Source organism: Schistocerca americana, chromosome 1 (assembly GCF_021461395.2).
Source record: "Schistocerca americana isolate TAMUIC-IGC-003095 chromosome 1, iqSchAmer2.1, whole genome shotgun sequence".
Classification (NCBI taxonomy): domain Eukaryota; kingdom Metazoa; phylum Arthropoda; class Insecta; order Orthoptera; family Acrididae; genus Schistocerca; species Schistocerca americana.
This window is the reverse complement of record NC_060119.1, coordinates 173,485,178-173,505,982: the sequence shown is the minus strand read 5'-3', so window position 1 is coordinate 173,505,982 and position 20,805 is coordinate 173,485,178. Positions and strand designations below refer to the sequence as shown.

Below are 20,805 nucleotides of genomic sequence, written 5' to 3'. Positions count from 1 at the left end.
TTGTAATATTATACAGTATTATTCGTATGACCATATGTAAAGAATACTGTAACTTAGTACAGAGATATCACAATATTTTAGTTGATACATTAGGCGCTGAATGCCTTCGTAAACTCAGAATGAGTGAAGAAATAGGTAAACAAATAAATGGAAACAATTGCGGCTGAAGTGCAGTGTACATTTACGCTAAACAGAGACAATATATTCATCGTCAGATCGATTTTGCAGCATCTGAGAAGTCAGAATCAATAGTGTCTTTATCTATGGTAACATGATATGAAATTGTATTTTTAACAATCATATACAAGGGGGTAGACACTAAAATCTCGCCTCGCTCTTTGGCCAGATGTAGAATAGGGATAGTCTGTAACTGACCTTTTTATAATGAAATATTACGAAATAATAAAAGAAATTTTTTTGTAACGATAGAAACGCAAAAAAAATTTAAAATCAGAAGAGCTTATTTTCACAATAGATGATCTAATTAAAGTGATGATCTAATTAAAATTGTGTAGCCAAATCACAATGCGCGTAGGTGGCGGCAACTGCCTTTAGCTATGCGATTTCTGGAAATTGTATTTTTTGCTTTGTTTTTTGTTTATTGTGCCCGTCGTGGTATCAGATTATTTCACAGTTGCAGGAAGGAATTCAACTGTTGTATGATTCCTGTCGAAACAGAACGCATGCTCGCTTCCTTGACGTCTGAATATAAATAGAAATGGTTGGTTCGCGTCGGATTACGCCGGTGGTGCAACTCATTTGAACTTAAATGTCCATTGTGAAGTTTTGTGGAGAGAAACTTGTTGCTCTTTTAAGCCACCAAAGTGAATTTGCAACCATTATAGTCGCAGAGTCGTCTGAGCCTCTGGTTTAGACCCTCCACACGGCTCCAAACCAGAGGACCGCGATCGACTCTGGGCACTATGCTGCAGATATTAAGTTCAGCTTGCACTCCGCGTGCGATGCTGGTTGTCTTCACCAAATCAGCCAGCCGCCGGAAGGAACCAAGGATGGCCTCAGAACCCAAGCGGCAGGCGTCATTCGTTCCGACATGTGCTACTATCTGCAGCCGGTCACACCCAGTGCGTTCAATAGCTGCCGGAAGGGCCTCCTCCACATTACGGACGAGACCCCCCGGCAAGCACACCGAGTGCACACTGGCATTCTTCCCCGACCTACCCGCTATTTTCCTAAGGGGCTCCATAACCCGCCTAACGTTGGAGCTCCCTGTAACTAATAGGCCCGCCCTCTGTGACTGTCGGGACCTTGCCGGAGAATCGGCCACTGGCCCAACAGGCGAGGCATCCTGTGGTGGCTCGGAAACGATGTCATCACCACTAGGAAGCACCCCGTACCTGTTGGAAAGGGGTAAGGCAGCTGCCACGCGGCCAGATCCCACCTTCGCCTTTCGGCCAGGCACGCGCGAGCCCACCACTGTCCGCCATTCACCCTGGAGTGATGGCTGACCGGTAAGATGCTCACTGCCGGAAGACGCAGCGACATCAGGGGTTCCATGTGATTCCAAGGCCACCGAAGTAGGCATAGGTCTCACCACAGTTGTCCCAACGCCACTACGAGCCGACGCCTGCGCCTCGAGCTCGGTGAGCCTAACAGACAAAGCCTCCACCTGCCCCCGAAGAGTGGCCAATTCTCCTTGCGTCCGCTCACAACAACCACAGTCCCTACACATGACTATGTTTACCCTACTCTATACAGTGACAAATTCCCAAGATAATCTTCTGATGAGCTACTCTGATAATCAAGAAACACTCACTGAAATACGAGACGCGAAAACTACGCTAGGTTTTCAATTACATTGAACGTATGGCTAATGAATGTTTTGACAGGTTTCTTGCGTACTTTTCGCAAGTAACTCAATTTTGCTAGATAAAACTGAGTCGTATGTTAATAGCTTTTAATCGAACGTCAAGTATGATACTGCCATCGTAAGTGATTCTAATTTAAATTATTTAGATTGTTGTTAGCTCAGTCTTTGTCGCTTTCGAAAGAATTTGCGAGCAGGCATCTCTTGGGAGCTGTTATGGAACCCATCAGCTAGGCAAGTTCTTTCTCATGTAGAATTGTCAATACGAGATGTGGTGTCGTGGATAATACTTTGTGCGGCGTGTCTCTGAAGGTTGAAATTGTACGCAGGATGGGAAAATATCGGAATCTTTGATGTATCTGAAGTTCAGTTTTTGTCAGAAGTATGAAGCATTATATTCCGACTAAATGCAAATAAAGATAGACTTCCACAGTAATATACAATTAAAACTAATGTTTCCCTGTTGTGGCAAGTTAACTACAGAACAATTTTATTGTGAAGACTGAGAGTTGATAATGCTGATGGGATATTTGACTCTAATGGAGCAATAGGAAACCAGGATTTAAAGAAAACATATGCAGATAATATGTTCACGGTGACAATTATTGAACTACATGAAAAAGAACGGCATCCACAAATTTACTCAACATGTAGCCGTCACTAGAGACATTCGGATTTAGGTTATGATATGTTCGATATGTCTGGCATCATTGGCGATGATGTGACGCAGACGAACAGCGAAATTCTGCGTGACTCGCCGAAATGTCGGAACACGGATGCTGTCGATGATCTCCTGAATGGCTATTTTCAGGTCAGCAAAAGTTTTTGGGTTATTTCTGTACATCTTGTCTTTAAAATAGCACCACAAAAATTATGGCGGCCGATCGAGGCCTATGTCAGTGGCTAATGGGTACCCCAGAACAAGAATGCGGTCTCCAAAGTGCTCCTCCAGGACACCAAACACTCTCCTGCTTCGATGGGGTCGATCTGCGTCTTGCATGACCCATATCTTATTGAAATGCGGGTTACTTTGGATAATGGGGATGAAATCATCTTCCAAAACCTTCACGTACCCGTAGGTAGTACCGAGCGAGGTGGCGCAGTGGTTAGCACTCTGGACTCGCATTCGGGAGGACGACGGTTCAATCCCGCCTCCGGCCATCCTGATTTAGGTTTTCCGTGATTTCCCTAAATCGTTTCAGGCAAATGCCGGGATGGTTCCTTTGAAAGGGCACGGCCGCTTTCCTTCCCAATCCTTCCCTAACCCGAGCTTGCGCTCCGTCTCTAATGACCTCGTTGTCGACGGGACGTTAAACACTAACCACCACCACCACCGCCACCCGTAGGTAGTAAACGTGCCGTCAAGGAATACCACAACGGTTATTCCGTGAGTGGACACTGCACACCACACAGTCACCCGATGAGGGTGAAGAGACTTCCTGATCGCTAAATGTCGATTCTCAGTCCTACAAATGCGCCAGTTTTGGCGTACCGTGACATTTTCACGTGCATATGGCCGACAACAAGGCTCGTCCGCATGCGCAGACTAATTCCTATTACCTATAGGGATATGGTGTCTGTTCTTTCGGACATTTCCGAAAGAACAGACACCATTGATGACCTGCAGCCGTATAGAATGAAATGAGAATTGTATTAATACCTGCAGCTGCTAACGGGTGTTGATATATATCGACGGGGACAGGTGAAAATGTGTGCCCCGACCGGGACTCGAACCCGGGATCTCCTGCTTACATGGCAGACACTCTATCCATCTGAGCCACCGAGGGCACAGAGGATAGCGCAACTGAAGGGGCTATCTTGTGCACGCCTCCCGAGAGACCCACATTCTCACCTTGTATGTCCACACACTAAATTCGTGGTGTCCCACCCGAACACACTCACTACTCGTGGAAGACATTCTTACCAAGTCCCGTAAGAGTTCGGGGAATATGTGTGCATCCCCATAGAAGAAGAAGGCCATGGCCGGCGTTGCCGGAACTATATACTTATAGGGATATGGTTTCTGTGGTGTCTATGGTGTCTTCCACGAGTAATGAGTATGTTGGGGTGGGACACTACGAATTTAGTGTGTAGACATACAAGGTGAGAATGTGGGTCTCTCGGGAGGCGTGTGCGAGATAGCCCCTGCAGTCGCGCTATCCTCTGTGCCCTCGGTGGCTCAGATGGACAGAGTGTCTGCCATGTAAGTAGGAGATCCCGGGTTCAAGTCCCGGTCGGAGCACACTTTTTCACCTGTCCCCGTTGATATATATCAACGCCCGTTAGCAGCTGAAGGTATTAATATAATTCTAATTTCATTTAATTCCTATTACGCTCCGTGGCCAACCGTGCAGTTGGAACGTCCTAAGGAAACCGTGCAGAAGTTATGACGATTTCATTTCATGTAGTTCAATAGCTGTCACCCTGTAATTCGTAGTTTTGATTACTACGCTTTTATGTGAGAATGTCGAGAGGGAAGAAACTCGCTTGGTGGTATCATTTAAGGATTTGCTTTCTCTAGTTATCACTTACAGCTCTGTACTCTATTTCTATCAATGTGGTCAAGGTAAAATGTTGATAAGAACAAACGAAATACGTCTCTTCTTCTCTGATGCACCATCTGCCTCTCGAGGGAAAATGCACAAGAATGAATCGCCGTTCAATACATAAACTTGACGTTTCTGGAAATATTCTGTTAAATGTCAGAAGAGTGCACTTAATAGTGTGGTCTGCTTACAACCCGAAACAGAGACGCGGAGGTCATCGATCAGAAAACATCATTATTGCTCAAATGGTTCAAATGGCTCTGAGCACTATGGGACTTAACATCTGTGGTCATCAGTCCTCTAGAACTTAGAACTACTTAAACCTAACTAACCTAAGGACATCACACACATCCATGCCCGAGGCAGCATTCGAACCTGCGACCGTAGCAGTCGCGCGGTTCCGGACTGAGCGCCATCATTATTGCTGTTTGGAAATCAATGAAGATGAAATGTAACCACTTACAATCAAAGTCTTTCACATCTTGTAAATCCTATAGTTTTTATCATTCAAAGACAAGCATAAAAAATATATAGTGCAAGAATTGATATTGAAACGCCGCAAAAATTATTACAAGAAGCCACTAAGAATCAAAGTGGAGCATCACGTTGACTACAAGAGGCAAGATACTAATGGATCTGGGAAAAACAAAACGCCCACCGCTGCAGGAGTACCAAGCTGCGGAAACCATGCAAATCATGCACAGTATTGGTTCGACAAAACGGACAATGAAGTTGACTATTCCATTACCACGAAGGTGTACAATTTACGTAATACTGTGGTGGAACCCCTTCTTCCCGTGCGTTTTCTAGCGTCGCACAAAATGCACGGCAGTCTTTCTGATACAAGTTTCGGCCTCTGGTCGTCTGCCAACGGAAACAAGCAGCTCATCATTTGCCGTGTCTTTGATCCACCGCTCTGCTAGAGCTCTTCTCCAGTTGCACATCGTGCGCAAAAATTGTACTTGAGTTACTTAAAACTTTCTCGCCGTATAACTGCAAAATATCTTGCTCTTCCTCCCGAATCGTCATATTTGTCGCGGACCAAACATCTGTACTTATAACAATATCAGTCGTGAACATCAAGTAAGTGCAATAATAAACAATGTAAGGTAACACTTTTTATGATATTTCTTCGAGGAAGCTTGGGAAAATTCGAACCCAGTCTGCGCGTATTTTAATTCGATAACTACGTATGAGCAGATATTTTCACCAATCACGAAAAACTGTAATGAAAAAGTATTTTACAGGGCGCGGCGTATAAAAGCGGCCCGGAGAACAGAGTCTCAGGATACAAGGAAACACAGCGGAGGAAAGAAAATACAGTACTAACATGCGTATAGCAGATGCGGACTGTAACCCCCATTCACCCCTTGGCCCTTTTGGGCCCTGGTCAGCAAGTCGCTGAAGGCGCATCGAAGCTGAACTGCTGGACTTGCTGCAGTCTCATCAGAGATGCTCTGTTGCAGTTGCTGAAGATTATGCGAGTTGTTGCGACAAATCTTAGACTTGAGGGACACTGACACATCAGGTGACCTGGGTGGCTGGTTACCTGTGATCGCGACCAGACTGACCTTCTGATAACAACTCTGTCAAGCGTGAAGACTGTGTAAAAGTGCTCCAAGGTTTGTCCGGCTGTATGGGCAGGTGCTCCATCCTGTTGGAAGTAACAGTAGGTCTTTCCCTCCTCCCTTAATCTGAAACACATGGTATCCACTCGTCTGGTCCAGTTCTATTTGCTCCATCCTGTATAATTCTGTACCCTAGGTAGTAGTTAAGAAGGGGGAAATTAAAGGTCGTGTTTCATTTTATTTAAACACAACTGCTACTGAACACCGCCGCGGACAACTAGTGGTAGAACGTTATGGATGAGAAATGCACACGTCGCTAAAGTGGACGTCCAGCTGAAGGAGACAATGCGGATAATCTCTAGAACACTCAGGGTCATGCCATGTGCCTACCTCCCAGTCCTACCAAACATACAGCCTCCTGAAATTAGCCGATCACAGTCAGCCCCAAAATCACACAGAAAAATCCTAGACAACACCAAGAACTAACACCTCTAAACAGACTTATATCTGAGCCACCTTTATCAAAAATTGGCGAAACAACTGTAAGGCTTCGACTTGAAGACAGCTTGGAAAGAGATGTGAAATGTAGGTAGACATAACAACCGAAACTTCGTGGACGGCCCCAAGAAGAGTATGGAAGGGTTTAATCTCTCGAGGAAATTGTGGAATTGAACTGTGTCAGCACGAGTGTTGCCAGGTGTAAGCAACTGATGAACAAATGGGGCCACTCCGACAGTAGTGACTGTGGGTGCGAGGAAATCCAGTCAACGGACCGTTTACTTGTGCGTGAAGTGCATGGCTATGACGGTGATCAGGATATACACGACTCTCCGACGTAGCGATAGTGCAGCTCGAGAATATTTGTAATATTATACAGTATTATTCGTATGACCATATGTAAAGAATACTGTAACTTAGTACAGAGATATCACAATATTTTAGTTGATACATTAGGCGCTGAATGCCTTCGTAAACTCAGAATGAGTGAAGAAATAGGTAAACAAATAAATGGAAACAATTGCGGCTGAAGTGCAGTGTACATTTACGCTAAACAGAGACGATATATTCATTGTCAGATCGATTTTGCAGCATCTGAGAAATCAGAATCAATGGTGTCTTTATCTATGGTGACATGATATGAAATTGTATTTTTAACAATCATATACAAGGGGGTAGACACTAAAATCTCGCCTCGCTCTTTGGTCAGATGTAGAATAGGGATAGTCTGTAACTGACCTTTTTATAATGAAATATTACGAAATAATAAAACAATTTTTTTTGTAACGATAGAAACGCAAAAAGATTTAAAATCAGAAGAGCTTATTTTCACAACAGATGATCTAATTAAAATGATGATCTAATTAAAATTGTGTAGCCAAATCACAATGCGCGTAGGTGGCGGCAACTGCCTTTAGCTATGCGATTTCTGGAAATTGTATTTTTTTTGTTTTTTGTTTATTGTGCCTGTCGTGGTATCAGATTATTTCACAGTTGCAGGAAGGAATTCAACTGTTGTATGATTCCTGTCAAAACAGAACGCATGCTCGCTTCCTTGACGTCTGAATATAAATAGAAATGGTTGGTTCGCGTCGGATTACACCGGCGGTGCAACTCATTTGAACTTAAATGTTCATTGTGAAGTTTTGTGGAGAGAAACTTGTTGCTCTTTTAAGCCACCAAAGTGGTACCTTTACATACTTATTTCTCAAAAAATATTTTTCTTCAGTTCGGATTTCACTCTCAGCCATTGCTCACTAATTCCGGATACTAAACTATCAGTCACTGGTATCCTAGCGACCGTATTATTTAATTTAATACTTTAAATATACGCAGAAGTACTGCTTTTTCATCACAAGCAAAGGCAGCTTGTGTGTGGTTAACGATTTTAGGTTACAAAATAAAAACCATGGGGACACAGTGACTAATAAGCAAAATTTATGCACGGGAGAAATATTGTTGTGATCTTCAGTCGTAAGACTGGTTTGGTGCAGTTATCGATGCTACTCTGTACTTTGCAAGCTTCTCCATCTCCTAATAGCTACTGCAATTTACATCCTTCTGAATCTGCTTACTGTAATAATCTCTTGACTGTCTTATACAATTTTTACACCCCACACTTCCCTCCAATACTAAATTGGTGATTCCTTGCTGTCTCAGAATGATCAACCGATTTTTTTAGTCAAGTTATGCCACAGATTTCTTTTCTCCCCAGTTACATTCACTGCATCCTCCATTGTTTCGTGATTTACCCATCTAATCTTGAGCATTGTTCTGTAAGACTACGTTTCAGAATTTTCTATTTTCTTCTTGTCTAAACTTCTTATTGTACATGTCTCTCTTCCACACATGGCTGCGCTCCAGACAAATAACTTGAGAAAAGACGTCCGAACACTTAAATCTATATTAGATGCTAAAATTTTTTTCTTCAAAAATTCTCTTCTTGCCTCCTCCAGTTTCCATTTTATATCCTCTGTACATCGATCATTGACATTTATTTTACTGCCCAGCGTCTCATTTTCTAATCTAATTCCTTCTGCATTTCCTGTTTTAATTCGACCACATTCTATTACTCTTCTTTTGTTTTTGTTGATGCTCATCTTATATCCTCCTTTCATGACACTGTCCATTCATTTTATATGCTCTTCTACGTCCTTTGCTGTCTCTGACGGAATTACAATGTCATCGGCAAATCTCAGCGTTATGTTTCTCCTGCTGAATTTTAATTCATTTTCCAAACATTTCTTTGATTTCCGTTACTGCTTGTTCAATGTAGATGATTGAATAACATCGGGAATAGACTATAATCCCATCTCACCCCTTCTCAACCATTGCTTCGGTAATATTCACAACTGTCAGCACCTGCTTTCTTGGGAATTGGAATTATTACATTGTTACAGACCCATATGCCTTATGCCCCTTTGTTGCAAGATGCTAGGGTATATCCTAAACTGAAAAATTATGGCTTTCCTAGAAGAAAAAAGTTGCTTCATACAACAGAATGTTTCAATGGAAAACATTTCAGGTGAAACACACTTTCCGTTTTTCGCTGACAATGAATATACCACCATGCGCAGTATATTCCGAAGTACGTGGCTGGTTAGAAGAATTTATACTGTATAGCAAATGCTCCAAAGAGGTGAAAGCTGCAACAGGATCTCTACAGGGTAGCATTATAAGGCATATAATGCCCTCAACATTGTTCTATAAAGAATACTTACCGTTTTCGGATTGTGCACTGGCGACAGTGTAATCTAGCGTTGGACTGCCAAATACTCCTAGATGCACTGTACAAGTGATTGCGTAGCGTGTGTGTAGATGTAGAGTGGAACTCATTTTCCGGTCATTTGAATAGAGATTTAATTGGTTCGTCGTAACCGCTGTAGTTAATGTCGATGTGGCTCGTTCAAGACGACCGTAGGACTTTTCCAGCGCATCCCTGTTCAACTGAAAATTCTCTCTAATGACGTCGACTGGACAGATGGTTAAATTCTTACTGGACTCCCTCGCACCTTTCCCCTTAGAGGCTAGCCTACGATGTTACACCACGTTCGCGAAAGGTTGACTATTGAAGCTTTCGTAAAAAATAACTATCGGCGTGTCTCTTGACACAGCCCAGGTTTAGTCCTGTTTTTTTTTTTTTTTCTTTGTGTGTGTGTGTGGGAGGGGGGGGGGGGGTTAGAGTTTAAAAGATTTGTTACAGACTCTCTTCGCCGGGCGAAGTGGCCGTGCGGTTAAAGGCGCTGCAGTCTGGAACCGCAAGACCGCTACGGTCGCAGGTTCGAATCCTGCCTCGGGCATGGATGTTTGTGATGTCCTTAGGTTAGTTAGGTTTAACTAGTTCTAGGTTCTAGGGGACTAATGACCTCAGCAGTTGAATCCCATAGTGCTCAGAGCCATTTGAACCATTTTTTTTAGACTCTCTTCTGGAAGATATTTCGAGCCAAGTGCATAGAATTCGAAGGCGATTATTCCAAGAAAGACCCTGACGGCATGCCTATCAGTTTAATTCCTTCTTGATAATGTAATTCGCATTCTTTATTGATTAGTGTAGACTGTATGAGAGCGTATCCTCGCCATGAGTCAGATGGGCCTGTAAACAAGTGGAGGGCGTGGCCCAGAACCTGTCAACGATCTGGCAGGTGGGCTCTTTGCCGGTCCGCCTAATGCGATGGGCTCAGAGATACGCCCATATACACCTGCCTGTTAACATCGACTGCTGTTTCACAGTGTAGCGTCCGCGTTCGGCTATATGTATATTCATCTTTCCTTCATCACTGGATAATACTCACCCGCGAATAAAAAAAAGGGCGCAGTAAAGCATCTGTCAAATTACATTAGTACGAGATGATTTATTACAGGACGGTTACAATTAAACTTTCATTACTAGTGCCAGTGTAGACCGAAAATAATTACCTTATGGGCACTCAACTTTATAGTAACGATATTCAGACTGTGAGTTGTAGTATTTGCGTTGTTAGTAAGGTCAGTGTCACTGGCTTGCCGTTAGGCGCCGGTACTGGTTTTGCGACGTAGCACTGAAACACATGCATCAGTGTGCATTACAGTTGTAGACAGTCAACATGAGTCTAAGCAAGGAGAGCAGGGCCTTACTTATACAGCTGTATTATCAAAACAACAGCACTACAGCCGCAGCTCTTCGTGAGTGTCGACACATTAAAAGAAAACGGAGAAGTCACCTATCGGAAACTCGAATTAATAGCCCTACGTTGCAAACTGCGTGGTCACCAAGATTACCGGATTTGAAACCCGTCTGATTTCCGACTGTGCGCTACCTGAAGGACAGGGGTTGTATGTTAAGCGGGGACATAGAAACAACGGAGAGGCTCCGTCCCCGCCGCAGCCGCAGTGGTCCACAACCCCACGACGACTACCGCAGTCCACTTCACCCCTCCCTCCGCCGCCCCACACCGAACCCAGGGTTATTGTGCGATTTGGAATGCAAACTGATCTTCCCCGAGGTCGGCTTCTACCAGTTTTTCCATTTGTCAGTAAAGAATTCGTGTTAGTATTTTGCAGTCGTGGCTTATTAAACTGATAATATGGTAATTTTCACATGAAATGGAAAATAGATCTGAAAATTTCCCAAGCTACGGTAGGAGCAGATGAAGTTAAAGGCTATCTGATTACAATAAATAAGATTAGTGTTTAACTTCGTGTCGATACGTGGTCGTTGGGTTGATATACAATACATTTTTCGTGGTCGATCAGCCGTAGCCGATGTTGTCATCTAAAATTCCCATTTCAGATGCGATGCTGCAAGTGCTGTGGGGACAGCAGCAGAAAGTTCTGTTACGTAGTTTAGAGGGTAGCCTACTGGTTACTGACAGAGAAATCTCGAGTTCGTGTTATGTGGCCGCCTCAGTGCTCTGTGGCAAAAGTTTTGCAGGGATTGCTCCCAGCTCACATATAAAAATCTGTGAAATCTACGTCTAGTATCACCAAAAACTACCTTAAGTCACGGCCTACCTGAACTCTGAGAGTCGTCGTCCACCGGAAACCCTCCGTTAGCTCGCATTGGGCTGTAGTGCCGCCATACTCATGACCAGCAGCACGTATGTCCTGCTGCCGCAGGTACAGCGCCACCGAGGTCGACGTACAGCTCTACGATATGCTGTCTTACACAAGCATACTGCTCTTATTCTAATTATTTAAACATTTCTCCTGCTTTTCCTTCTTGTATGACGCATACACTACCAGTCAAAAGCTTTCGATCACTTGACAAAACTATCGATTTGTGATTAAAACAGAAATTTCCTTTTGAATAGTCTATCAGATCCCCATTGTGATAGTAAAACAAGTATAAACACGTAAAGACCTTACTCCTCTGTTGTGTATTTGACGGGTTGTTCGCTTAGAGGGTCGCTGACGAGTATCCACAAGAATAATGACGTGCTTTTACCTAAGACGGTTCCGTTCGAATAGGCCTCAGCCCTTCGGCTGTCTCTGTAGTAATCAGTTCGCAATAGTTTGCAATTCACTGTGCGTGTCTGGAAATGTGTCTGTATACCTATCAGATTCGTACCGTATTACCTCCTAATGAGACGGAAGCAGGAGATTGGAATTGAAAAATGTACTGTTATTGTAACTCTGCAACAGTTCATATGTGTAAAGAGAAACGTCAGAGCACTCGGACTGCACCTGAAATTCGCGAGGAAATAAACAGTATGCGAGCAGCTCCAACCTCTTGTCTCAACAGTGCAACACCTTTTGCGTGGACAAGGGGTGCATAGCGGCCAGAAACTTTGTAGCGTTCTTTAAAAAAAATGAAATAATAAACTTCACGATTACTTTGAATGAATGTCTGACCTGTGGAATGAGTACTGAACTCGAATTGTCGTTCTGCGTGTTGTAAGTGCTAGTGGCGCGCTTACTCTGTGTTATTGCTAGCAAAACTTTACACGAATTGATTGGGCAATGCAACTCCCAATAACAATAAAGGAATAGAGTCACTGCAAAATACATTCAGCCCCTTAGGCACTGAAACATCTGACCCTGTTCAAAACTGGTAACTTTGGTCCCTGTGCACATAACGAATAAATTAAATTGTCTTACCTCTAGAGCGCCGGCCGGTGTGGCCGAGCGGTTCTAGGCGCTTCAGTCTGGAACCGCGCGACCGCTGCGGCCGCAGGCTCGAATCATGCCTCGGGCATGGATGTGTGTGATGTCCTTAGGTTAGTTAGGTCTAAGTAGTTCTAAGTTCTAGGGGACTGGTGACCTCAGATGTTAAGTCCCATAGTGCTCAGAGCCATTTGAACCTCTAGACCAGCAACGGTGTAACGCGATATATTCTGGTCTCTCACAAAAATATAAATATGCTAGCTACCGGGTCAGCAGTGTGCAATGCTGACCATAATACTCTGGGATGCACATGAAATTCTTTTGGATGATAAACGAGAACATTTAAGAAAATCCAACTTCTTTAAAAAATATATGAGCTTGACAGGGAGGGGTACTGATTGCGGTGAACTACTAACATTGATTTTTTTTAGCAAGATTGTATTACAAGTTAAGTTTGTCTTTTAAAAACATCTGACAATTGAAGTTACATTACCCACAACTGATTCATAAACAATGAGCACAGCAAGTATTATCTAACTTCATTAATCCAATATAAAAGCAAATCATCAAATTAAATATAGCTCTGTTACCAAATCTTAGAAACATTACAAAGTGAAATATCTTACTAGCCTTTTTATCAAAACGGTTTATGCACATTCTCAGGTCACTCAACAATTACAAATTATCAATCAACTCATCTACACTGGCGAGCTGGCAAAAACAGGTATCATAATTATTTAAAATCTTTACCTTGCTTGCATGAAGACTCCTGCTTCCAAGTTCAACAGTATCGACGTACCTAAATTAATCTAACACTTGGTGGCTTCACACAGCACACCACAAAAACTGCCTATTCCATCGTCTTTCGCTCACCGACAGCTACCTACAACTGTGCTCCAAGCGCTCTCTTACTCCAACACTAGCAGTATCTCTGGGTCTGCGGTCTTCCACAGTCAGCGATATAAAGCCTATCAAAGACATACATCGTTTATAAAATCATATTCGGGTGCCACATACAAATGTGCCCCAGTAGACTCCTGTCAACCTTTACCACGCGAACAAAATAAGGCGAAAATTTTGCATGGGACAGCAACATACAAACTGAAGCGTACAGCAATGGTCCAAGGTGTTATCCATATACGATTATAAGTTTGAAAGTATCTGGAAGCATTGTCTAATGTTTGTTCGTGGGCTTTGTGGAGAACGTATGACGAGTCAGTGTTTGACGCCAACTGTGAAGCGTGGTGGATGGTCGGTCATGGTGTGGGAATGTTTTGCGGTTGATAAAGTCGGTGATCTAGTGAGGATTAATGGAACACTAAAGGAAGGATGGACATCACAGGACACTGATCAACAATGCAGTTCCATCTGGCAGGAAACTTATTGATCTTGGGTTTGCTCTGCAGCAGTACGATGACCTCTAACATGATTCTAAAGTATGCAGCGGGTACGGCTGTCGAAAACAGAAACGTAGGCAACTGAAGATTATGATTTGCCCAAGTCAGTGTCCTGATATAAATTCCGGCCAACTGTTATGGGATGCGCCACGCATGGAGATCAGAAAACTAAGGTCATACAATGCTGAAGATCCACGGAATAATTTACAGACGTATTGGCCTGCAATGTCTGCAAAAACACTATAAAATCGTTTCTCCAGAACGCCAAGTGATGAGCAGCTCTTCTGGGGACAAAGATGGATACTTTGAAGAGGCTAAAATATAAACCATACTGTATTGTACTTAAAGACAGAGAGAGAAAAAAAATTGTTTTCTTGGTCTACTCAGTTTATATGATGTGCTTGTGCAATGAAATAAAGTACATAGCTGTTTTCGTCGTTGATCTCTGTACTTTTTTTTTTTTTTAATCTTATGGGACTGAACTGCTAAGGTCATCAGTCCCTAAGCTTACACACTACTTAACCTAATTATCCTAAGGACACACACACACACACACACACACACACACACACACACACACACACACACCCGAGGGAGGACTCGAACCTCCGCCGGGACCAGCCACACAGTCCACGACTGCAGCGCCCAAGACCGCTCGGCTAATCCCGCGCGGCTGATCTCTGTACTATGCATTAAGTTGAAAATCCATGTCATGCATTGTCACCTTCAATTTTTTCGCTTGTTATTCCGTAAATTAACCTATTTTACGATGTATGCACCGTCATTTTAAAGAGTGTTTTGTGTATTCTGTATTAAACCGGGCACCCAGAAACAACGGAGAGGTTTCGTCCCACAATAGCCCTCACTGGTTCACTACCCAACAACAGCCCCCAGCAGTCCACCCATCCCACCGCCACCCCACACCGAACCCACGGTTATAAGAGTGTTTTACTTAGTATACAATATTGCAATAACTAGAGGACGCGAACAAGCAGCGTTAGGAGTGGGGAGAGAAGCTATATGCAGCTTATGTTACCTATACTTGTTTATAAACCTAGCCTTTTAGGTAGTATGACAACGCATCTTATATATACGAACTATGCTAATCCATGGATGCAGACCATATATTTTTTTATATTTATTTTAAAGAGGCTTTGTCTGGTAGCAGAGAAATGGTTTTTAAACTCTGTGTTTGTAATTAGGTTTTAATTTTTCCATCACAGCTTCCCAAGATCAAGTTGTAAGAGAAAATTTGTTATTGCGCCATAAGAAAATTAAATGGTTCAAATGGCTCTGAGCACTATGGGACTTAACATCTATGGTCACCAGTCCCCTAGAACTTAGAATTACTTAAACCTAACTAACCTAAGGACATCACACACATCCATGCTCGAGGCAGGATTCGAACCTGCGATCGTAGCAGTCGCGAAGAAAATTAAATAAATTGTCTTCCGTTCCAGCTGTAAAATTTTTTGACATTACATTTTTTATTCTATCACCTTCAGCCCTCTTCGCTAGTATACCACGTAAGAACCCTCAGCTCTTCTACCTGCCAGGCAAGTTGCTGAATTCGAATAGGTGATATAATGGATCTTACCTCGACCTTCTCTGAGCACAAATTTCGCTAAGCGTAAATTACACCGGACACGGTTTGCCGGTCACCAGCTTGGAGCAGGGTGAAGCCAAATAAGATGAAACTTAGTTACTATTAAGCTTCGAAATTGACAAGCAAGTGACTTAATTAGCCCCAAATTTGAAGCTTGCCTATTGCAAGGAGCCGTACCTTTACTTATCAGCAGGAAAACAGCACCAGCGATGGAATGTCTGGGGGCGAAGTACCTTGTGAGGTCGCCCAGCAGTTAAGGCACCCGACTCACATTCGGGAGGAATGGTATTAAAATCACCACTTGATTACGCAGATTTTCTATGGTTTACCAAAGTCATTTAAAATGCATTGGTGGCTGACCGATTTTTCATTACAACAGCGCTACATCTGGCAAGGATCGCAGCAGGACTTCCCCTGATTAAGCACGAGGCGACTTGGTGACCACAACAGCTTTTCGACGTGACTCTGTAATGAAGTAACCTGTTTCTGAATGGTGTACAACGATGACAAGATCACTCTCGTTACAGGCGTAGCGACATCTTCAGCCTTTCTGACAAAACGACCTCTCATTTCGTTCCTACTGCTCCCGTTATCGTTGCATATCGTATTCGAAATTGTACAGTGGCGACTAATATCCGACAGAAACAGGATGCATTAATCACCTTACCTACTTTCTCGTGTTTTTTAATGTAATACGACAGTAATTCTGAACGCACTACTGACAGATGATATTTTATTTTACTCTCTGCAAAACATGTTTGGTCTTAATAAGACTTTTATTACAGCCGCAAAAGACGGTACTTAACCTACATAGCTTGTATAACTGCGACCGCAGAGAAAAGGGTCTCCAAAACAAAGAAGACAACACGTTTGACTTCACTTCATCTCTACATCGTCGACTGTTGATCTGTTAATTTAGCATAACGTGCATAACGTGACAAGGAAGAGACCAGACGCTAAGCTCATCAGCGAATGAGTATTCATGATGAGACAGCAAGATTCAATCCCTGTGCAGCCATTATCGTTTAGGTTTTCCATGTTTCAGCCCATCCCTCCAGATGGAAGTGTTTGCTACTATAATTTTGCTGTTTTCTTATCTTAAGTAACTGATTCTGTTTGCTGCAATTCTGAATTATTATAACAATCACATAGAGTATTACGCAATATTCTCACAAAATATTTGTTATTTTTATGTGATTTAAAAATCATTAAATATCAGATCTGGCCACGTGGTCGAGAACGCTTTGTTAGTGGCTGAATCTCTGGTGACATCACAGGCTAGGAGTAAGAAGAAGCTATACGTATGTTGTAAGAGTGTTAGTATTTTTCTGTACTTTTTCTGCAAACAGTTTAGTTATTTGCTGGTGGACTACCCATTTATAACTTTTAAGCAACAATGGAAAGGAATTTTGTGAAGGCTGGTAGTGGAAACTTCCGAAAGTTGATGCATTTATGGTCTCTTCGTTCTTCAAAAACAATCTGAATTTTTGTATTCCGGAAATAAGAAACATGAATACTGCATTGTATTGCGACTGGGTCAGAAGTACTTTGACACAGCAATAAGTCGTAGAATTGTCTTAAAACTGAGGGAATCTGGAACTGAACTATTTGTTCGGACCATGGTCAAAAGGTTTTCCAGGGCATCTTGTGAAAGTCTGCGCAATAAAACACAGTGTAAACCATAAGTATGACTTTTAATTGCTATGATTGCTGCCAGAACTACTACTGTAGTCTAGATACCTCTTTTGTCAACATTCAAATTTTCAAACAGCGTTATAACACTCAAGGAGAACTGCAGAGCATCATCGTGTTTGATGTCGACATCATTACACATAGCAGTCTTTCTGTTGCTCCATGTCACTAACTTAAGCGACCGGAAAATTATGTCCATAAAACATGCAGCTGACTCAGCACAACATTAAAGTAGATGTCGTTCTGCTACGTACTTAACTGCTGCTGAAAAAGTATGATTTAAAAGTACTTAAACAGGACCAACTTTCACTTTATCGTAATGCCCTGGCTTCGTTACAATCCCTCGAGGTTCCAAGTAATGTTCAGTTTCTCTTTTTGTCAAAATCATACAGCTTCAGAGCACGCTCAGTGGAGACAATGAAATGGCAAGTTACTGTCTTCAACGAATTTTTTGTGAAAAATAATGTGATCAGATACTGTTGAATGGCTTCTCAGATTCTTCAGAATAAAAGCAACATCAGGCATGAAATGCAGTTTCTTATCACAGTCCTTGTGATTCATCTTAAACTGATCAGGTTTAAGGTGAAGCTAATAACTGAAAATATTTATTAAAATCCAATATGATATAAAATGTAAAGCCATTACATAGCTGTATTATGAATAAGGTAAACTTAAGAAGACTGGTATTAAACGAAGAGAACAGAAAGGAGAAAAACAATCTTGCTCCAATTGAGAATCGATCTTGCGGACATTGCGTTAGAAGTCTAGCACGCTATCTATTGTACTTGAAGCGACAAGTTCATATACGACACTTACTTAGATCAGGATGATCCTCACAGAAATAAATACACGTAGTGACCATTATCTTACATGGATCTCTACGAGCGAGTTGCAGCCACATTTTACGCATCTTCTCATTCTTTGGAACATTCAAAAATAATTCTTCAGGAGTTTTTATAGATGTACGGTATGGTACTACACACGATTTGTAATCCGTTTTCCCAAACGTAAATACAAAACAAGATACAACAGTGAATGAGCTTTACGACAGTGGGAACAGCGTGCTAGCCAGTGACGTGACGGGTAATTAACTATTTAAGACGATTTTCAGAAAACAGTTAAAAACCCTAATAAAGCGCTGCTGGCAGCTTTCGCCAACTGTCAGCATCATCACCTTAAGATGAAAAAGCAATCCTTTCGTCAAAATAATGCGAAGTTTCGGCGACTTTATTCGATGACATGCCCCGGGACTTCAACAATAAAAACAAGCTTCATCAAAAATATTCTTTTGCCGGCCGCGGTGGTCTAGCGGTTCTAGGCGCGCAGTCCGGAACCGCGCCACTGCTACGGTCGCAGGTTCGAATCCTGCCTCGGGCATGGATGTGTGTGATGTCCTTAGGTTAGTTAGGTTTAAGTAGTTCTAAGTTCTAGGGGACTGATGACCACAGTAGTTAAGTCCCATAGTGCTCAGAGCCATTTGAAACATTTTCTGAAAAATATTCTTTTGGTACAATAAACAAACTAGTCACTGTCACACCATTATCATGATGCAGCTTTTATTACATCTTTGTGTAATGTACGATCTTTTCACTGTTGTCTGGGTCTATAACAAGAAATACTACGAAATGAAATGATCATATAGCAGTATTGGCCTGGAGGCCTCTCCTGGGGTAACTGGACCGCCTAGTGCAAGTATTTCTGTTTGACACTTCCATGTCGATGATAATGAGACGAAATGATGAGTACCATACAAACATGCCGTTACTGAGTGGAAAAAATCCCTGATCCGGGCGGGGATCTAGAATAAGCAACGCTGATTACTAGAGCACGAGCTGTAAGTGTAACATTTATTGACAGTTAAAAAATTACGGACGAGAGCACTCTCATGTAGCATATTTACAGTGACATTTGTGGTTCTTAGGATGGCAGCTCGTAAGATACGTGAGGAAGACGCTTAGGAAGTAAACACCCTACAGATAAACACCAGCGCATTGTGCAGACACTGCGGTCTTCAAGTTAGAGTAAGCATCATACAAAGGACAACGTCCGAAATGCACATTGCATCATACAAGTAATGTTTTGATTGAAGGAGGCTCTTTTACTTGTTACTAATTAGTACTCTTGCCTCCCAATCTTTCGGCTGTGTTCTTTGCCTTAATATTCTATGTACAAGGTTATTTCTTACAAATAAAACGTATTTCTGCTGCTTGTTACTTTATAAATGTTGGTTTATTTTTATAAGTATGCACGTTTCAACAAGTTATTCTATTTTCAGGTCCTGTTTTTACATTAAAAAATCTAGACGATTACATGAAAAGTATAAGAACAAGCGCCTGAAGACTGGAATAAATTCTCGAAACGCGCCGAACTTATGAAAGTAGCAACAATATTCATAAAATGACAGGGAGCAGATATTCATTTTTTGTGAGAAATGAACATGTATTCGTAAAGTCTGTCTTTCCCAAAGCCCTTATAATGGATAAGGTGGAGTTATTTTAGTGTTCTGAAACAGGGAAGGAGACAACAAAAATTGAAGTCGAGATGTTAGTTATCCTACCTGATGCTTGTATCTTATTCGTGAACGGAGCTCAGATATGGAATTTTAGGGATAACTGCATCCACAAATCCTGTAGATAGAACCGTGATATAAATTGCTATGCTATCATAAATGAGCGAGAAGAGTTTAACGGAAAGGAGATCCGTTATCCGCAACGAAGAATTTCTGTGTGTGTAAAGCATTCCAGGAAACGTTTTTCATACTCCACACATCCATATTCTTGCCTGTTAGATGTCAAGACAACACTACATACAATAAACAGGCCCCACAAATGCATGGATTTCGAAAGCCGTGCTGGACGTGAAACCGTGTATCATGTTGAACGAACACCGCGCCCTTCAGTGATACTATCGCTGCCAGAAATATATTTCATATGCATCGGCAGCTAACATCTCTTTAGGGTGCCGGATCGCTGGAGATAGTGAGGGGATTGGTCTCGCGTTCTGTAGCAGCGCGTTCCATTTCACGTCTTGCCATTTAGAGGTAGATTTCTCCTCAGTTTTCCTAAATGCATAAGACAAGTTCTGAAGCGGCTCCTTTCAAACGGATGCCGTCGACTTACGTTCTCATTCTTGTCCACTCAGGTCCTCAAATTACTTCTATAATTTAATCTATAACGTTTCTTCCGTTTTTTCCATGAGGTGGGAAAGTAACCCGAACGAAACGGCACTTTCCTCGCCTGCAGAAGAGTTCCTTGTAGTAATACCCGCTGCAGTCAGAGAAGTCGCTAATTGAAGTCTCATTGGGGACCCAAAGAAAGCATTGCAGTGGCTAGAGTTACGCCTGATCAAATTGCGTATCAACTGCTACTGAATGGCAAGCCCAACAAAAACTGTGAGAAATTGAATTTTATCCATAGTGGATGCTGTTGAACTCCGTGACTGTTCATTTATAGGTTGTAGAAAAATTTCCGCTACCAGTCACAAAAAAAGGTTATTTATTTGTCACACGACCGGTTTCGGGCTTGCGCCCATCCTCAGATGTTTGTACATTCATGTACATGTTTGCTGAAGATCACTGTATAAATACAAGAAA

General features: G+C 42.3%; 1 protein-coding gene and 1 non-coding gene across 2 annotated transcripts in view; one reads left to right on the top strand and one right to left on the bottom strand.

Annotated features, from left to right (window-relative positions):
* LOC124602299 (protein singed wings 2) overlaps positions 1-20,805 on the top strand; it is a 443,654-nt gene that overhangs the window by 181,156 nt on the left and 241,693 nt on the right. The gene's annotated exons all lie outside the window — the stretch shown is intronic.
* On the bottom strand, positions 3,539-3,613 carry Trnat-ugu. Its single transcript has one exon. It is a non-coding gene; the product is annotated as a tRNA-Thr (tRNA).